This window comes from Lygodium microphyllum, chromosome 23, assembly GCF_053477565.2.
Source record: "Lygodium microphyllum isolate KBCC chromosome 23, Lygodium_microphyllum_v1.1.10, whole genome shotgun sequence".
Lineage (NCBI taxonomy): Eukaryota > Viridiplantae > Streptophyta > Polypodiopsida > Schizaeales > Lygodiaceae > Lygodium > Lygodium microphyllum.
The window spans coordinates 64,740,591-64,761,688 of NC_141157.1; positions in this window are offsets into that span (position 1 = coordinate 64,740,591).

Genomic DNA, 21,098 nt, shown 5'->3' on the forward strand with positions numbered 1-21,098 from the left:
AATCTTTCACTTATCCAAGTGCCATTTTACAAAGATGATGATGATCTTGCAATGGAAAGGATAAGTACAACGAGGAAGGGAGATCAGTGTCGAAGACAAATGCTAAAATCTATAAGTATCAAATGCAAATATGGGGGAGGTGCATAGTGTGTGGGTGGCATTCCTAGTAACAAAGCACGAGGGTGCAAGTGATACACCTTGGAGTGTCTAATGATGACCTAAAACCTAAGTGTGCATCAAAGATAATGTGAGCTAAAGCTAATAACTATTATAGTCTAAATACTCATAAGGTTGGGTTGGCAACCAGCCATTTGTTAGGCTAATTTGCCACCCTCCCAAACTATATTTGTGAGGACACATCTAAAGTAGGGTTCTAGATGGAATATCACAGTAGAAAGTGATAGGAGGGAAGGGTAGGAAATGTAAAGATGAATGTGAAGCACCAAACTCAAACTCAAATGAAACAAAATATAAAAGATTCCCTTGTGGAACACCTCTAATCATAGAGTTTTCTTCTACTCCATATTGGTACCAAATTGGGTTTCCATGGTGACTTACAATCAATCCCTATATACGTGAAGGACCAATATAGACATAGTTAAGATCACACAAAAATGGATTGTACAAACTTGCCATTAGGATTGTTTGTGAAGAACTTGAACTTTCAATTGTGTCCCGAGTGGAGAGTCTTTCCTCGATTAAAAGGTGGTTAGTCTCATCAGCAAAGTACTCTAAATGCACATGCAATGTTTGATGATTAGTCTACAATATAAAATTGGCCCCCCCAAAGGATAGTGTTTCCATGTGAAAAGTGTATGAATTATAGCAAGTAGTTTCTTTTCATAAACCTACAAAATCTTCTATGCACTGTGGAGAACATGACTCTCACAGGCTACTGCCGTTTGACATCAAAACAACCCCTATGCTGTTACCGCATGCATCACATTGTACCACAAATGAATTCTTGAGGTTTGGCAATACAAGCACTTGATCCAAAGTCATCATCTTCTTCAATTTTTCAAATGTTGGAATATTCCATTGCTATTCAAGTAAAAGGCATCACCTTCTTTTGCAAGGCATGTAGTGGAGAAGTAATGTTAGCAAAGTTGCAAATGTACTATCTGTATCAAGAACATAAGCCCTCATAAACGATGCTCAATACTTTAACTAACTCAATTGAAAGTGGATGATATGGAGATAACACAAACAATTGATTGAAATGAACTCACAATCAAGTAGACTGTAGTGGAAGCAAACAATGCAATAGAAATAAAGTGATTGGATAAGCTCAAAGAGAATATATCAATTCAAGATAAATAATCAAATGAATAGAGATAAATCAAGTCAGCTCACACTCCCTCACTTTTTGCATTGTTCTCATACAATTCCTCGTATAATAGTTACTAAGACTTTCTCAACATATAACAGTGAATGTGGTAGATTGCTATTTTGATTAATAATTGCAAAATAGGAAAAAAAATATTGACAATTCAAAGGATCAAGATGTAGATCATGGATGTGGAGGAACAACTTTGTAAAAGACACTAACTTGATCCAATGGTTATATCTTTCTAGATTTGTGCTCCGAGTTAGGTGTATCCTACAATCCCTAAAATGCAGGAAAAGTAGGTAGCTAAGATTGGAGTGTTTATGGTATGCAAAAAGGATGCTATATGCGTACGTAGCGAGCGCCGGAAGGTCCCCAAGCACAAATAACTCTACTTCAAGCTCAAAATCCAAGAGAATAGACTTGCATGACATGAAGCAAAAAGACCAATTGGGTACAATCTCCCCCCATGCCTTGTGTGAGCGCTCCACAAAGCATGTATTTAATATTTTATTCATCTCCAAGCTCAAAAATAGCCCAAATTTACAATTAGCATGGTTTAGCTTTTGTGTTTGCTTTTGTCCAAATAAAGAATAAAGCGATTGGGCATCCCAAGAGTCGGGTTGTGCCAAAATACAATGACCAATAATGAATATTTAAATCGTGCACCCATGTGCATACAAAATAATAAATATATGTCAAGCACTTCAATAAATAAGCGCATCAAAATAAATATTGGCACCACGCCTAAGATGCGCGCCCCTTAAAAAATGATAATTTCTTCTAAATAACTTGAATATACACTATTGCCCAATGCTTCCTAGCGCCACCGCCGCCTGCTCTACACATCAACTGAAGCATTCACAATTGTTAGAAAATAATAAAATTAAACCGATAAAAGTGAATACCTAGCAGTCTTCAGCTACAAAATAAATAAATAGGTTGGAACTCTGTCCTAACCTTAATTTAATACGAGTGCGCACTCTAAACTCAAGAACGTCCATTAATTTAAATATGTATTTTGCAGAATCACCCGCTATGGAATCACCCACTTGCACATTAAATTAACGTGATGCCAGAAAAGGATAGGCGTCCGCATCAACTTTTCGCACAAGGAATCCACCTTGTGTATGAGCCTCAGCAAATAAATATAATTTTACGAAATCCACCACAAAACCTCATAGATCCACCGTGGAATATGCCTCCTGGCATCATATCCTCGGGGTGGGATAGCAATTGTCTCAATTGCTATTAGCTCAATGCGGAGCGAGCAGTGAGCGGTAAGCACTTAGGTCACAAGCGTGCATCCATTGGGTCTCTTCAACATGATGATTTTTAAATTTCACCAAATATCTAGAATATCTACGGCTAGTTCTAATGGTGATAAACTCAGTATCTAGAATAGTCTCAGGTTCAAGGATTTCAGTTTCTTCTTCTAACGAAGGAGGATTTTCATAGACAGGGTGGATAGGTAATTGGCCTTTAAAAGGTCGTAACAAATTGATATAAAAAATATTCTGGATTTTCCAGTGTTGGTGTAGTTCTAACTTAAATGCATTGTCATTGATTTTGTGAATGATTTTGAAAGGTCCATAAAATCTAGGAGCTAACTTTACAACAGGGTGTTTCTCAACACTTTGTAGTCTTTGCTTTTCAATTCGTAACCAAACATAATCATCAACTGTGAAATTCATAGCTTTTCTTTTCTTATTAGCTTGTTTAGTATATGATTGCTGGGCTTTCACAATCATATCTTTAACTTCATAAAAAATAGTAGCATGCATATTGGCAATATCATCATTAGCTTTAACTTTGTTTGACAATGAAGTAATAGGTGTAGGCAATCTATATCCATAAATAATTTCAAAAGGTGCTTTCCGTGTAGCTGTATGTGGAGTGTTATTGTATGCAAACTGAAGTAAATGCAAGTGTGTATCCCATGTTTGTGGTTTTGAAATTGTGTATGCACGTAAAAGATCCAAGATTGTACTATTTGTAGCTTCTGTTTGTCCATTTGTTTTAGGATGACATGCAGATAAGAAATCAATCTTTGTTCTTAGATTAGCAAACAAAGTAGTCCAAAAATTATTACAGAATCTAGAATCACGATTAGAAATAATAACTTGTGGTAAACCATGATTAGTGAAAACAATTTTCAGAAACAATTGAGCAGCTTGAGTTGTAGTTAACGTTTTCTTGCATGCAATGAAATATGCATGTTTGCTAAACTGATCTACAATAGTCCAAATTATATCGTGATTAAGTTAAGTGTTAGGCAAACCAGTAATAAAATCCATTGAAATATGTTCCCATGGTCTTTCAGGAATTGGTAAAGGCATTAACAAACCATACTGCTTACCATGGTGTCACTTAACTCTTTGACAAATTAAAGACTTAGATACAAAGTTAGAAACATCAAATTCCATTTGTGGCTAGTAAAAATCTTCAACCAATGTATGTAAAGTGGAAATAATACCTCCATGGCCTTGATATGGGGGACAATGAATTTCGTGCAACACAAATTATCTAAATGGAACAGTTACACATAACCTTTTCTCATAAAACATAAATCCATCAGCATAAGACAATGAATCAATTGGAATCCAGTTATTGGCAATTAATTTATTTCAATCAGCTTGAAAACTATGGTCTTGTTCATAAGTATCTTTCATAGGAATAAGGGAATCAAAAGAGATCACAAAAATATTATGAATAGTTGGTCTTCTACTCAAGGCATTGGCAACAACATTTTCTTTTCCGGATTGATATTGAATAAGTGGACGAAAACTTTGAATAAAAGCAGCCCATTTAATATGATGGTCAGAGATTTGTGGATGACTAAGGAGATGTTTGATACTTTGTTGGTTAGTTTTGATAATGAATTCAGATCCCATTAAATAGTGTTTTCATTGACGTAAAGCTTCTACTACTGTTAGCAATTCCTTATCATAGGTAGAATACTTAACTTCAGAGGGTTTGAGTTTGCAGCTAGAGTAGGCTATGGGATGGGAATCTTGCATAAGGACAGTTCCTATTCCAGATCCACTAGCGTTAGTGACTACTAGGAAAAATGGTCTATTAAAGTCAGGTAGTTGCAATACAAGAGCATGGGTTAATGCATGTTTTAGTAAATCAAAAGACTTTTGTTGATTTTCACACCAATGATACACAATACCTTTCTTTAATAATTTTATCAAAGGTAATGCAAGCGATGAAAAATTTCTCACAAATTTTATGTAAAAGCTAGCAAGACCTAAGAAAGAACGTAATTCATGCACATTTTTAGGTATCGACCAATTCAAAATTGCTTCTTATCTTTTTAGGATCAACTTTAATACCTTCATATAAAACAATATGTCCTAAGTATTCAATATGGGTTTGGAAAAATTCACTATTTTTAGGATTAGCATATAATTGATTCTCTTTTAGTAATTTGAAAACCAAAGATAAATCTTCATAGTGCTCGTTCTCATTCTTACTGAAAACCAATATGTCATCAAAGAAAACAATGACACAATGCTGATGCTTCAAAAATATGCGATTCATCATACGACTGAATGTGGCTGGTGCATTAGTTAAACCAAAAGGCATTACACGGAATTCATAATGTCCAAATTGAGTCCTAAATGCACTTTTGAAAATATCATATGTGTCCAGTTGTACTTGATGGTATCCAAACTTAGGATCTATTTTGCTAAATATTACAGCCCCTTGTAGTTTATCCATGAGGTCGTCTACCTTAGGAATCAGATATCTATTCTTGACAGTGATCTTATTTAGGGCATGATAATTAATGCACATCCTATAGGTGTTATTTTTCTTTTTAACTAATAGGACAAGTGCACCAAATGGAGAACTACTGGGCCTAATGAGTCCTCGGGTTAACAATTCTTCAACTTGAGTTTGAATTTCTTTCTGTTCAAATTGTCAAGGCTTAAGCAAAGCTTAAGCTTTGTAAATCTTAAAGACAATATTAATGAAAATTTTGCTTACTGTTCTCTCTGATAAGAAAACCTCTTCCAAAGAAACTTCCCGGGTGGTCCTTCGTTAACAGAGGCTGGTCCTTCACAATCCGACAGCGTAGCAGGGGGTTCTTCACTGCCAGGAACATGATGGTATTGACGGATTGTCGTGAGACTGACTGTAGATCTCGATCATTCCAAGAGCTTCGCCTTCACACGAGATTGTAAGCGATTGGAAGTCCTCGATCTCAGCTTTGCTCTGATACTACTAATGCGCAAATCAGATATCGTATGTGTAGGTAGCGAGCGCCGAAAGGTCCCCAAGAACAAAGAACTCTGCTTTAAGCTCAAAATCTAAGAGAATAGACTTGCATGACATGAAGCAAAAAGACCAATTGGGTACAATCTCCCCCCATGCCTTGTGTGAGCGCTCTACAAAGCATGTATTTAATATTTTATTCATCTCCGAGCTAAAAAATAGCCCAAATTTACAATTAGCATGCTTTAGCTTTTGTGTTTGCTTTTGTCCAAATAAAGAATAAAGCGGTTGGGCATCCCAAGAGTCAGGTTATGCCCAAATACAATGACCAATAATGAATATTTAAACCGTGCGCCCATGCACATACAAAATAATAAATATATGTCAAGCGCTTCAATAAATAAGCGCGTCTAAATAAATATTGGCACCACGCCTAAGATGCGCGCCCCTTAAAAAATGATAATTTCTTCTAAATAACTTGAATATACACTATTGCCCAATGCTTCCTAGCGCCACCGCCGCCTACTCTACACATCAACTGAAGCATTCAAAATTGTTAGAAAATAATAAAAATAAACCGAAAAAAGTGAATACCTAGCAGTCTTTAGCTACAAAATAAATAAATAGGTTGGAACTCTGTCCTAACCTTAATTTAATATGAGTGCACATTCTAAACTCATAAACTTCCATTAATTTAAATATGTATTTTGCGGAATCACTCGTTATGGAATCACCCACTTGTACATTAAATTAACGTGACGCCCAAAAAGGACAGGCGTCCCCATCAACTTTTCGCACAAGGAATCCACCTTGTGTACGAGCCCTAGCAAATAAATATAATTTTACGGAATCCACCGCAAAACCTCACGGAATCCACCGTGGAATATGCCTCCTAGCATCAGTTTATATCTCAGCATGGAATAAGAATTAGCTTAAACTTGGTGGTCAAATGGTGGAGAGTGATCTTAGGAGCATTTTCCATTTTTACATGAGCAAAAAGTAACAACTGGATCTAAGGTTATTAGCTTTGGAAGTTTGCACTATTGGAGGGAGCTGAGTAGTTGAGAATAATTAGGCTTGAAATGTAGAAGTACTTTTGACCAATTATATGGATGTGTAAAGTAGTATATCCATGATCAAATGTATTTATTGAGATGTGTACTAATATGCCGTTAGTATCCCATGTTAATTATGTTTCCATCCAAGGCCAGATTGTGCTACTTAACAATTGCCAATATGCTAGATGCAATTGCATGTATGCTATTTAGCAACTAGGGTGCAATTGTATATATGCGAGTTGAGTAGTTGAGAGAAATCAAGCTTGAAATATAGAAGTAATTTTGACCAACCATATGGATATGTAAAGTGATATATCAATTATTTATTGAGATGTGTACTAATATGTCATTATTATCCTATGTTGATCATGCTTCCATCTAAGGCCACTTTGTGCTAGTTAACAATTGTTGGTATGGTAGTTGCAATTACCAATTGCCTATGTACTAGTTAATGGGTGAGTTTTATCACCCCTTAGAAGTAAAGAACTGCACTTGCATACACCAAGCTTATTCCTAAGGATGGTGAACTTATCTAGTCTAAGAGGCTTTGTGAAGATATTTGCAACTTGAGCATATGTGGAGCAATCAATCAAACTAATTTCTTGATTCAAAAATTTATCTTGAGTGAAATGGTAGTGTATCTCAATGTGTTCTGTCCTAGCCTACAAGATAGGATTATTAACAAGGTAGATACTTGAGAGATTATCACAAAAGACTTCACTTAGTCTTTCAATTGGTACACCAATATTTGCAAGCAGTCTTCTCAACCATGCAAGTTAATAAGTGATGTTATCTGCTTCTTTATATTCAACTTCAATAGATGATAATGCAATTATAGGTTGCTTCTTACTCAGCCAACTGATTTTATGACTTTCCAATAAGTAGCAATATCTTGGAGTAAACTTTCTATCCACAATATTCCCAACCTAATCAACATTCGTTTATCCAAATAAATTCGAGGCTGGAGTATAATCATAAAGTAACCCAAATTCTGAAGTGCATTTAACATATCTGAGATTTGGCTTGATTGCAATCCAATGATTTTACTAAGGTTTATGTGCATAAAATTATTGCCACTTATAACAAAAGCAAGATCAAGCCATGCTTTGGTTAGGCAGATTAGGCAACCAATTAATTGCCTATATAGATTGTCATCTAGAAGTTCGTATCCATCATATTTCACAAGCTCGAGTTTAACCTTCATTAGAGTAAAGAATAGTTTATAACATACTAGTGTTGGTAGGGTAAAATATGATTTGCATCCCTTAAGACCACGAAAAAATTTCAAGTCCGAAAATCTTATAATTTACCAAAAAATTTCATATCATATCCCATTTCCAAATAGTGTTTGATAGCATCTATGCTTGCAAGACTCCTTACAAGTAAGTATGAGTTTATCAATATAGAGAATGATTAGTGTGGTGTTCTTACCTTCATACTTTATATAGAGATTAGAATAAACATTGCTATTCCAAAATTCATGAGCCTGTAAGGAGGATTTTATCTTTGTGGACCAAGATCTAGGCATATAGAAACTTCTTTGACCTACATACCTTGTATGGATGGTTGGCACCTACATATCCATATGGTTATTGTGTATAAACTTCTTCATGCAAGTCTCCATTCAAAAAAACATTTTCACCATCCATTTGGTGTATGGCGAAAACAAACAAGAGGGGAGAGAGGTGAAGCACCCAAGAGCACACACACAAAAGCAATGGAAACTTGACCACACAGAGAGATAGGGTTGAAATCTTCTTCTTATTCTTTCTTCTTCTTCCACACAAAAGAACTAAGTATTCAACATGATAAAAAACTAATATGAAAGTACCAAAACATATGTACACATGGTCATTAAGTGTGAACTTGCTACTAGGGAAGAAGAGGTGGCACAATAAATGTGCCACAACCAAGGATGGATTGCATGGGTGTGGTCCAGCTATAAAATCAATGGCGTATCCTCACGTCGGTCACCTAACACACTAGTGAATAATATCATGCCACATCACAAGGTACGTAGTGGATGCCAGCTCATGTAGAGCTCGATATCTCAACATATGGGCCATCCATAATGGCTAGCAAGAGCAATTCGAAGCCTAACACATCATTTTTGCGAGTGAAGAAAAGGTTTCAAACCATATGTTTGAGCAAACCCTTTAGCACATAGCCTAGCTTTGTATCCATTGATTATACCATCAAATTTCCATTAAACCTTATAGATCCACTTACATCAAATGGCCTTCTTAGCCTATTGTTAGATGAGCAAGTTCCCATGTGTTGGCCGAATTGCATTCTTCCTTTATGTATGCTTCATTGTATGATTGAGATTCAATACTGGAAGAGAACTTTTGAATTAAATGCTACCTGTATAACCACAAGATTAGAACTATAGGTAAGCCTCTCTAGAGCATGAGTGGATGTTGTAGGTCTTCTATGAGTTGGTTGTGCAAACTTTTTGACTGCATTCTCTAGCTCTTCTTTTGACCACACATCAAGATTAGGATGAGTTTAAGTAGGGGTTGTCTTTTTTGAAATATGGTTGCCATATGAGTCATCTTCATGTTAGGAACTTGGTGGGTTTGAATACCACCCACCATTTTGATCAAAGGAAATATCTCTTAGAATCAGGATCATATAGTCTGTACCCTCTAGATTAAATGGATACCAATAAGAATGCATCTTTGAGACTTAGGATCAATATGAGATACATTTGGTTTTCTATCTATATATGCCTCTTTTGGAGTAAGATTGGTAAGTGCTTCTATGGGACTTCTATTCACGAGATACATTGAAGTATTCACATATTTAGCCCAATAAGAATTTGGAAGGTTAGAATAATTTAATAGAGACCTACCATGCTTGACAATAACTCTATACTTTCTCTCTACAACCCCAATTTGTTGAGGGGTGTACTTACAAATGTATTGCCTTCTTATGCTATTTTTCCAACAAAAGTCTTCAAATTCATTTGAGATAAACTCCTCCCCTCCATCTGATCTTAAAGCCTTGATATATGCATTACATTATTTCTCTATCATTGCTTTGAACTCTTGAAACTTAGATAACTCTTCAGATTTTTGTTTGATGGGATAAATGCATACCTTCCTTAACAAGGCATCAACAAAATAATGAAGTACTTACATCCTCCTAAAGAGGTTGTTTGGGATGGTCCCCAAATGTCCATATGGTTCATTTCAAGTCTTTGCTTTGCTCTATAGGTGCTCTTCTTGGATCTTGTTCTTTGTTGCTTCCCAAAGTAGCATAAGGAACATGTATAGTTGCCTTCATTGAAAATGAGTATGGGAGGACCTTCAACTAGGTTCTCCCTCTGTAAATGCATGATGCTTTTATTATTCATGTGTCTCAATCTTCTATGCCATAATGTCATTGAGGTAGAGGAAGTCTTGCTTGAGGAGTTTGCTTGATGAGGGGTGAATGTATTCGTTTTGAACAATCTTTCAATCATCTCTCCTCGTGCAACTAGTTTGCTTTTCTCTTTGAACTCTTATACAAGACATCCATTTGGATTGAATTTAATGTTATGTCCTTTCCCAACAAGTTGACACCCTAAAAGTAGATTCTTAGTAATACCAGGAATCAAAAGAACATCGGATAAACCTTTTACCTCGCTTGAGGGAATTTGAATGGAAATAATGCTTCTCCTTCAATAATATATTGTGAATCATCTCATATGTTGACTATTTGTGTGGTATTGAGGGGCTAAACTAAATTGAACCATTCCAAGTGATGAATCATGTGATTAGAGGCTCTAGAGTCCATTTACCATTCAGCTTGAAGTTGCTAATGGTGTTCTTACTCTCTAATTATTTGTTAAGGTGTCCCATGCCTCTTTTGCACTTGTTGCATTCCAAATGTAGCTAGCCATACTATCACTTACATGTTGGGGGTAAAGGTACCTGTGGGTACGCTGCCTTGTATTTACTTCACACACCCTAACCACACACACTTGTACACTGTAGGTGGTGGGTGCCCATCACTGTCACTTTATTCTTTATTATTTTAGTGACTATTGACTAAGGGAAGGATGGTCACACATTATGACTATTGGAGTTCCCACTTCTTGTGTGTCTCTCTCTTGCTCTCTTGCTCCATCCTCCATAGCTCACATCTCTCTTGCTTTTGCTTTCTTGTGCTTTCACTCAGGCTTCTTTCTTCAACTGGTATCAAAGCCAACCATTCAAGGAGCTTCTTCATCATTCACTTCAACCCGTGACAAAGCTTGAGCTTGAAGGTTCCATGGCAGTTCTCAGCCCTCTTCTTCTTGAGGTATGCATCTTGATCCTAGTTCTTCCCTGCTTGTTCCCACCCATTGAGGCTTACTCAAGGGGTTGAAGACACCTTATTTACCATTGCTTGGGGCCCAGTAGTGAGTAGCAACACCAAGACACAACACTAGCAGATCTATGAGATTTGCACCATTTTTCTAGCTTTTGTCCCTAGCACTGCTATAGGCATTGGTAGCTCCTATGGAACTTATAGCACTTGGCAAAAGCTTTGGCAACTCTCCCAACATTATTTGGGGCCCATTTGAGCTCTCATTGCAAGTGCATACTTTAACCATCGAGTATATACTTAGGACAATTTGTTGTAATACAAACACTGATATCCATTACTTCATTGTTTGAGCTCCATTGATGCTCATACATCTATGTATTGATGATGGAATGCTTGATACATGCCTTGAGATGATCCTTGGTTTGGTTTGAGCTTGCTTAGCTCAGTTTATGCAAGGTTTTATTGATGTACACTGTTTGGACAATAAGGTTTCAAACTAGGAAAGTTATGCCTATTGAGGCTTGATATTTTTCAGGTTACCACTTGCATGTATTGATGTCTAGCATTGATACTTGGACCTGGATATAATTATGGGTTGCTTTACCACTCATTTTGAGCTACATTAGATGCTTTGGAACTTTGGATTTATGCTTCAGTTACTTTATTCATTGACATTATGGGCTTGAAGATTCATTGACATTACGAGCTTGAAGATTCATTAAGGTTTTATGCTCTTGGCTATATGCTTGATGTATCTTGGATTTTGGATAGTCAAGTACTTGATGCATTGAGCTTGCATTGCTCATTTGGCATTTGGATTTGCTTCAGTGGCAGAGCTATTTGCTATTGGCATTAGAGCTTTGGATTCTTTGCATAGTTGAGCTTGATCTCTTGAGACAATGGGACTCTGGACTTATGTACATGCTCTCTTGATGCTCATTGGATGTAGTTACTCTACTAGTGGGTTGATTTGATTACATGCTTTGGACTCAACACATGTTTCTGTTAGCATGATGTTAATGATCTATACATGCATATTGGTTATGTATTGAGCTTCATTACTCTCTCCTCATTCCATTGTGTATTTAGTAGCTCTCTTTTGTTACTCCTTGAGATCTATTACATGCATGGCATTTATGCCTATTGGAGGTATGGTTTATTGACACAATGAGGTTGTGACAAATCTTAGTTACTAGTTGTATGCCTATTCACCATTGTTTTCTTTTACATATCTTGGCTATTCCCAGATATTCTTGGCAGTGGGATCTTGGCGTTTCTTGATTGATTACTTATAGTTGGTTCTTGCTATATTGCTGCATTTATTATAACATTGCTGTAATTATAGTTTTCAGCATTCTTTATGAGAGCAAACACTTAGATTTGATAGTTTATTACTTGTAGTTAGTGGAAAATTCTCTATTTTGATTATCCCTCATGTTTTGCCCTTATTTTGGCTCAATTTCGGAGAAGTTTTGCTATCATTTATAGTAGCATATACTCTTGACTTTTGCATTGGTCTCTTGTCATTGACTGGTTCTTCAAATGATAGTGTTGTTTTCAATATGGAAAAACTTGATGACACTAATTTCAGCTATTTGAAGACATGAGTATGGCATGTTCTAATTCAAAAGAAGCAGGTTAGTCCTTTCAAATACTTAGGATGAGTTGGATGAGCTATCTAAATCCATTTTTAAATTGTCATTGTCTAACTAGGTTTATTTCAATATTGTAGCACTTGAGAATAATACTCAACAATTATGGGAAAAGATATGCAATCTAAATGACAAGCAAAGTTTTGCTTCACAAATGTATTGGTTGAAATAGATCATGGACCTTTGTATGAAGAAAATGACTAGTTTGCCCATGCATTTGAACGAGTTTCACTCAATTTTCAGCTAGTTGACTTTGTAGGGCATTGAGTTTAAGCATAATCTCCCTCCCTTGTTCTTGCTCTTGTGACTCCTTCTTAAGTCATGGGACACTTTTCGTAGTGCCATGTGTATGCCCAAGGATGGCTTGAAAATTTAGGATGTTGAGGGTGCCTTACTCGTAGAGGATATAAACAAGAATGTGGATCCAACCTATACTTTTCATGTATTGACTAGTAGGGACCAACATGATGGTAAGAGCGGTAATGGCTGTCATGGTAGAGACTCATGTAGGTCTCAATCTCGCATGCAGTCTCATAGTAAGTCCCTTGGTTGTAAGGCCTCTCTTACATATCATCATTATGGGAAGTAGGGTCATATTTGGCCAAAGTGCCATAAGATGTGTGATGATAAGCACAAAAAGAGAGGCAAGGGAAAAATGCACAAAAGGTTTGATGATCATAAGATGCATAAGCAGCATGAGTAGGTAGTTTAGGTTCGCAGCATGATCTTTCACGAGAAGCCTCTTGTTAGTCTAAAGCCATCTAGACAACCTATAGTTAATGCTCCAATGACCCATGACCATGATGTTAGACAATATATATAGGTCCCACAGCTAGTTTTACAATGGTCTACTTGAGACTAATCGATTTGTGCCCTCCATGCACTATATTATGGTGACATATTCTAGTGAGCCTCTTACTTATGAGAAGGCTATATGCAAAGGTGATAATCATTGTTGGGAGAGGGCCGTGTAGTCAGATTTTGATTTATTGTAGAAAAACCATACATAGAATTTGGTTTCTTTGCCTAGTGGAAAGCATGAGTTGCCATGTAAGTGGGTGTACAAGTTGAAGAGTACCCCTGGATGTCCAAGCCAGTATACAAGGCCAAATTAGTTGCTAAGGATTTTAAGAGATGACTATCCTATGATTGGTTTTGGCCTTGGTTGCCCAGTTAGATTTAGACCTTTATCAGATGGATGTGCAAACAACTTTTTTGCATGGGGACTTGCATGAGAATATCTATATGCAGCACCCTAATGGCTTATGAAAAAGGGTAGGGAACACCTAGTGTGTAAGTTGAGAAAGAGCCTTTATGGCCTTGAGCAAGCACCTAGGGAATGACATCATAAGTTTGATACTTTTATGTATTCACAAGGATATATCTACAGTAATATGGATCCATGTTTATACACAAAGAAGATCCATGATGGTAATCTTATTATCTTGGTACTTTATGTTGATCATATGTTGATTTTTGGGAGAGCTCGTGATAAGCTAGATGCTTTGAAGACTCAGCCCAAGAAGAGCTTTGAGATGAAGGACATGGGTTATGTCTCACATATTCTTGGTATGCGTATCATGCCAATCATTGTAAGGGGATCCTTTACCTAGCTTAGCAAGTGCACATATAGACAGTGCTTGAGCGATTCCATATGTAAGATGTTAAGCCATCTTTGGGTATGCCTTCATTTTTGCTAGAGGTGCTATTTCTTGGATGTCTAGGGTGTAGAAATGCACATCCTTATCTACCACTGAGATAGAGTATGTTGCAGCCACTACGGCTTGTAAGGAGACCCTAGAGTTAGGCTATTTAGTGGCATACTTGGGTATCATTGTTACTTCTACATTGCATTTGGATTCTATGGGTGCCATTCGGTTGGCCAAGAATCTAGTCTTTCATGCAAAGATAAAGCACATCAAGGTATGCTATCACGTCATGAGGGAGATGGTAGAAGACAAGTTTGTTAAGCTTGTCAAGATCTTGATTGATGAGAATCCTACAGATTTACTCACTAAAAGTCTCTCAGTGGAACGCTTTGCCTTCCTTATTAGGAAGATGATGAGCATAGGATGAGATGACGCATTTCCTTATCTTGTTGTAGTTCATATACATTTGTACTTTGTTACTTTTTTCTTATTCTCTTCTTACTAGAGGCACATTCACCTTTAAGTGGGAGGTTGTTGGGGATAAAGGCACTTGTGCCTACACCGCCCCATATTTACTTCACACATTATGATTGCATACCTATACACTGCAAGTGGCGAGCACCATCACTATCACTTTATTCATTATTCTTTTAGTGACTATTGAATAATAGAAAGCTGATCATACATTGTGATTGTTGGAGTTCCCACATCTTGTATCTCTCTCTCTCTCTCTCTCTCTCTCTCTCTCTCTCTCTCTCTCTCTCTCTCTTGCTTTCTTATTCCATCCTCCATAGCTTGCATCTCTCTTGCTTTCACTTAGGCTTCTTCCTTCATTACATTGTGTTGGGGGTAAAGGTGCCTATGCCTATGTTGCCCTATAATTACTTCACATACTATGATCCCATACATATATACTGCAAGTGTGGCAGGTGCCCATCAAATTTACTTTATTATTTATTTTTTTAGTGACTACTGAATAAGAGAAGGCTGGGTCACACATTGTGACTATTGAAATTCCCATTTACGGTGTCTCATATACGGTGAAATTCCCATATATTGTGTCTCTCTCTCTTTCTCTCTTATTCTATTTTCCATAGCTCTTGCTTTCACTTGTGTGCTTTTAGTCGAGCTTTACCTTTCAACTGGTATCAGAGCCAACCATTCCAGGAGCTTCTTTATCTTTTGCTTTAGCCCGGATTCAAAGCTTCAGCTCAAGGTTTCATAATAGTCATTGTTTCTTCCTCTCGAGGTATGCTTTGAGTCTTCCCTTCTCTCGACCTATTCCACTTGCTCTCGGCTTGTCAAAGAGCTCTCTAGGGCTTAGCTATGCCTTGTCTTTATGCTTCAATTGCTTTAGTCATTGACATTATGGGTTTGAAGACTTACTTGGATTTCATGCTCATAGATGTATTTTTGACTTTGAATGGTCATGTACTTGATGTCTTGAGCTTGTATTGCCCATTGGCATTCGAATTTGCTTCAGTGGGAGCTACTTGCTATTGATATTAGAGCTTTGGATTCTTTATGCAGTTGAGCTTGGTTCTTTGAGATAGTGGGACTCTTGGTTCATGTATATGCTCTCTTGTATGCTATTTGATGCAATTACCTCTACTTGTGGTTTGATTTCATTTTGACGCTTTGGACACATGCACTTACCTTTGTTAGTGATGTATATGCTTATGGGATGTATGTATTATCTTCTTAGAGAGCAGACATTGTACATTGGCAGTATATTACTTGTAGTTGGTGGATAGCTCTATAATTTGGTATTATATCCTATTTATTCCTTGTTTTGGCTAAGTTTTGGGAGTTGATTTACAATCATTTACAATAGCCCATTCTCTTGGATTTTACATTGGTATATTGCCTTTATGGTTAGTTCTTCAAATGATAGTGCTATTCTCAATATCGAAAAGCTTGATGGCACAACTTTCACCTATTGGAAGATGCAAATATGGTAGGTACCAGTTCAAAAGAAGTAGGTTAGGCCTTTGAAAACTAAGAGTGTAAAGCTCGAAGGCATTGATTAGGATACTTGGGATGAGTTAAATGAGCTATGTAAATCCAATCTTATATTGTCATTGTCGAAACATGTTTATTTCAATGTTATGGCACTTCAGAATAATGCTTGGCACTTATGCGAAAAGATATGTAATCTTTATGACAAGCAAAGTCCCGCTTCACAGATGTAATGGTTCAAATAGCTCACAGACTTCACATGAAGGAAGGGACTAGTGTATATGTATATTTTAACAAATTTCATTCTATTTTTAGCTAGCTGACTTTGCAAGGCATTGAGTTCAAGAAGAACCTACCTCCCTTGTTCTTGCTTGTGACACTTCTTGAGTCATAGGACACTTTTTGTACATCCAAATGTGCTAATATGCATATGGATGGCTTGAAACTCCAAGATGTTGAGGGTGATTTACCCATAGAGGAGATAAATACAAAGAATGTGGATATAGTCCATATGTCTTATGGATTGATTGTTAGGGACAAAAATTATGATAAGAATAGTAATGATCGTTGTGGTAGAGACTCATAGAGGTCTCAGTCTCATTGGCGATCTCACAATAAGTCATGTGGTTATAAGGCGTCTCTTACATGTTACTTTTGTGGGAAGCAAGGTCATATTAGGCCATAGCACCATAAGATACATGATGATAAGTGCAATGAGAAAGGAAAGGCAAAGTGCGGGATAAGTCGGATGCTCACATCATTGTTCCTAGTAAGTTCAGTGTGAAAATTGAGGAGATAAATGACTTGAAGCCTGAGTTTGATGATGATTACAACTTGGCAACTTCTTCTCTTGATGCTAGTCAGTTGGATGATACCTCGTCCACTTTTTCTCAATGTTGGTTGCTTGATTCGGGGCTTTTTTTTGTATTACCCTGCATAGGGATTGATTTCATTCCTATCATAGCATGACAAGTTTTGTGAGACTTGGTATTGGTGCTATTAGCTGCAGTTTTCTACAAGCAACATTTTTGTTTTGTATGATGTATGCCATGTTCTGGCTTTGAACAGAAGCCTACTCTCTATTGGATAGTTGGATGATGTAGGATATCATGTATCCTTTGGTGATTTCACATGGAAGATTACCCGTGGAAATCTTATTTCTACTCGAGGTGCCAAGGCTGGCAGCCTCTATCCTTTATTTGTATCTAGATCCCTTAACCATGTTTTGGCTGTTATGGTTGACATATCACATGTATATTTAGAGCATCATCACCTTGGGAACATGTCCTTAAAGAAAATAAAAATGTTTAATCATTTGTAATACCTTCCACCTCTTGATTACAAATAGTTTGATTATTGTGGCCATTGTCTTTATGACAGGTAGACATGCAGTTCTCATAAGAAGTCTAGCATCATGCACATGGGTAAGCCTCTAACTCTTATTCATTTTGATATATGTGGTTCTATGCCCTATCGGTCACTAGGTAGCACAAAATACTTTGTGACTTTCATTGATGATTATTTGCATAAGGTCTAGGCATATCCCATAAAGTAGAAATTAGATGTATTGGCTATCTTTCAATGTTGGCTTACTCTTGTTGAGAACTAGTTTGGTTATAGGATGAAATACCTAAGGTTAGATAATGGGGGCGAATATGTCTCTAAATTATTTGAGTAGTATTGTGATGAATGGGGTATTAAGCATTAGTTGACCACCCCTTATGCCCACCCTAGAATGATATTGCAGAGGGCATGAAGGACAATTCAACAGAGAGTCTATAGTATGATTAGCCAAGCCGGCTTACCGCAACATTTTTGGGCCAAGGTAGTTACTCTTACTGTACACTTGATAAAAAAATCCCCATGCATTGCTATTAGTTGTCAGGTTACAGAGGAGGTATGGTCAATAAAACCTTCATCATATGCTCATTTGTGTGCCTTTGGATGTGAGGCTTTTTGCTATGTTCTCAAGGACAAACACAATAAGTTGGATCTTAAATCAGTGAAATGTATCTTTCTTGGCTATGGGGATGTAGGTGAGATGGGCTATCATCTATGGGATCCATAAGCCAGGAAGGTCATTCATAGCCATGATGTTGTTTTCCATGAGGAGAAGATGTATGTATAAGTAGTTTGAGCAAGTAGTTGTGGTATGTAGAGTGATATTTCAAGAGGAGACTCTTATTACTATACAGTCAACTAGACAACCTATAGTTGAAAGTCTAGTAGCCCATGATCATGATGTTGGATAAGATGTATAGGCCCCACAACTTGTTTTGAGACAATCTACTAGAGATAGACATTAGCCTAATCAATTTGAGCCCTCCATGGATTATGGTGATAGATTCTAGTGAGCCTCTTACTTAAGGAGGCCATGTGCAGAGGTGATAGTCACTCTTGGGAGAGGGCCATGTAGTCTACGTAGGTCACTAGAGATGGTTCAGAGAATGGGATTGGCTGACAGTACATAAATAAGGAGCTGCATGAAATTTTCATACATATGTCTCTAGATCAAGTGGCATGCATAAGGGACATAATAGATGTGGAGTTGTCTCAATTAATGTCTGGATGTGTTGGGCATTCTACCTTGGCATGCTCTAACATATTGATCTCTAGAATGGAGAGTCGACACTCTAGGTTGGCGATAGAGGAAGGCAGCTCGGGTATGCTTGCTCAACTATTGGAGCTGGTGGCTGTGATGGATGCTTTGAGAAGTCATGGACTTCCTCTCCTCCTTGTTTTGGTGGTGGTTCTGGGGGACTCCCACACATCCTTTTTGGCCTTAGTTCTATTGCTAGAGCTACGTGACCTATCCCAAGCTTCATTAATCATATTCTAGTCTCTAAAGGAACTCCAACTTTTGGCCTAAATTATTTCTTATCTAGCTCTACTACTTTGCCTACATGTGCGAGGAGTTAAGGGCATATATAGAAACACAATTCAAAACCTCACCATTAATTTTAATCCTAATTCCAAGCATAGTCCCATCCATGCCATTAATCAATAGAAGGGAATGATTCATATTATATTTGACCACCATCAATAATCCACCTTTGCCTCTTTGTAATGTACCAATCACTTAATTGTGAAAGGTAACACTTGGTAGTCATCTAGGGTCTATCCCACTTGTCAATGTTTGCACTCCATAGGAATAATCAAACATTGGTTTGGTTGGGCGGCTATCTCGTAATGAAGTGCTTGGGTTTGATCCACAAGGATCGACCTAAGGGTTCTTCAGACCTAATAATCTCTAATAGCATTCTAAGGCTCAAAGAGGACAATCACTTAATAATCCATTGAGACTAAGAATGGGTCAATTACCACACTTGATTCATAGTGAGTGTGAGATGAGGGGGAGTTGAACTCAACCCCTCTAGCCATAAGGCCAAATCTCATCTTCGTTTTCCTAAAACGGAGTGTGACCAGGTTCGAAGACCAAACCTTAGGAAAAGTTAGTGATGACCTGCTCTTGTCCTAATTTTTCTATATTAGGAAAGCAAATGACTTATTGGATCTACCTAGCCATTGAACATTTTCCATTGAGAAAAGATGATCGCCCACTTTCCATTTGAACGTGGTTTTCTTTAGTTTGACATTCAAAAGTAGCTTTCTTAATTATCATTATCATTAAGTTTTTTTCACATTTATTTAAACCACAACATGAAAATAGCAAAGATATTCCTTTCAAAGCATTTGTATTAATATTTAAAAAAATTTACATGATTTTTTCTCATAGAGCCAAGTACAAAAGTACGCTTTCTTCTTCATAAGAGTGATATCTAGCCCATAATTTTCGGGCTCTCGATGCTCACTGCATCATACATGTATGGATTTTTTCACCATCATAGGACCAACTATGCAATTACCCCTTTTGACTAGAGCCCCTTGGTTTCATGTTGCCATAGGAGGGAACCTTGTATACATGACCTTCCTGCCTAGATGTTGGTCAGGTGCTTTTAAGCAAAACAAAATCGAGCCCTAGTAGTTGCCCTTGGGAGCAAATTGCTCAATCCTACCCATTATCTAAGCATGAATAAAAGTTTTTATAAATTCCTAGATGTATTCCACAATCAAACTTTAAACCCAAGGCAATAACCAAGCATTCCTTTCCAAACACTATTTTATTTGTCTAATGATAAAAGTATATTTATACCTTTTGTAAGATCACTTTTCTAATTTAGTGGTTGTAGTAGACCAAGTAGAAATTTCACTACTCAATTCTTTGATAAAATTAATGTGTCCCATAGGCTAGACTTACATGCTTTTATTGTTGTACGCACTTTATCGTGTGCAAATACTCTTGACTTTTTGTCAGTTATGCCTATTATAAGGGTTTTGATAATAACTTTAGATTGTTTAAACCTCATTTTGTTTAACTAAATGATGGATGCATGCAATTATTCTTTTTGCCTGATATGATTCTAGTCATGAAAATGAGGTAGACTTCTATCTATACTCCAAGGTTCCATTTGCAACGGTCATTCATGATTATAGATATAATGCAAAATTAAGGCGTCCATAAAGTTTCGACTTATAGGACAAGAGGTTATGAGGTTGAGAATAATAATGATATGGTCTAGCATACATATCAATCTTAAAATAAGAGCATGACCAAGACCACATATGATAGCTATTTAGATTATAACATAAATTTAGTAATGCTATCCTTATGGGTGGCCTTTCTTCAATTCGCCACCCACTTGTAATTAAACATATTAATATATCTATTTATAAATTCACAAGAACAAAAGAACTAATATTTGTTCTAGTCATCATTCATCATTGAAGTTAATGCATGCTATTTTTAACGGGGACTTAGATAAGTAACTCGAGTATGTGTGGATCCCATGGCTTTTGCCTAATCGAATGATCAATAAATTTTTATAGTATACTTATTAAAAATTTCCTAAAAGATTGATGCCAGGAGGCATATTTC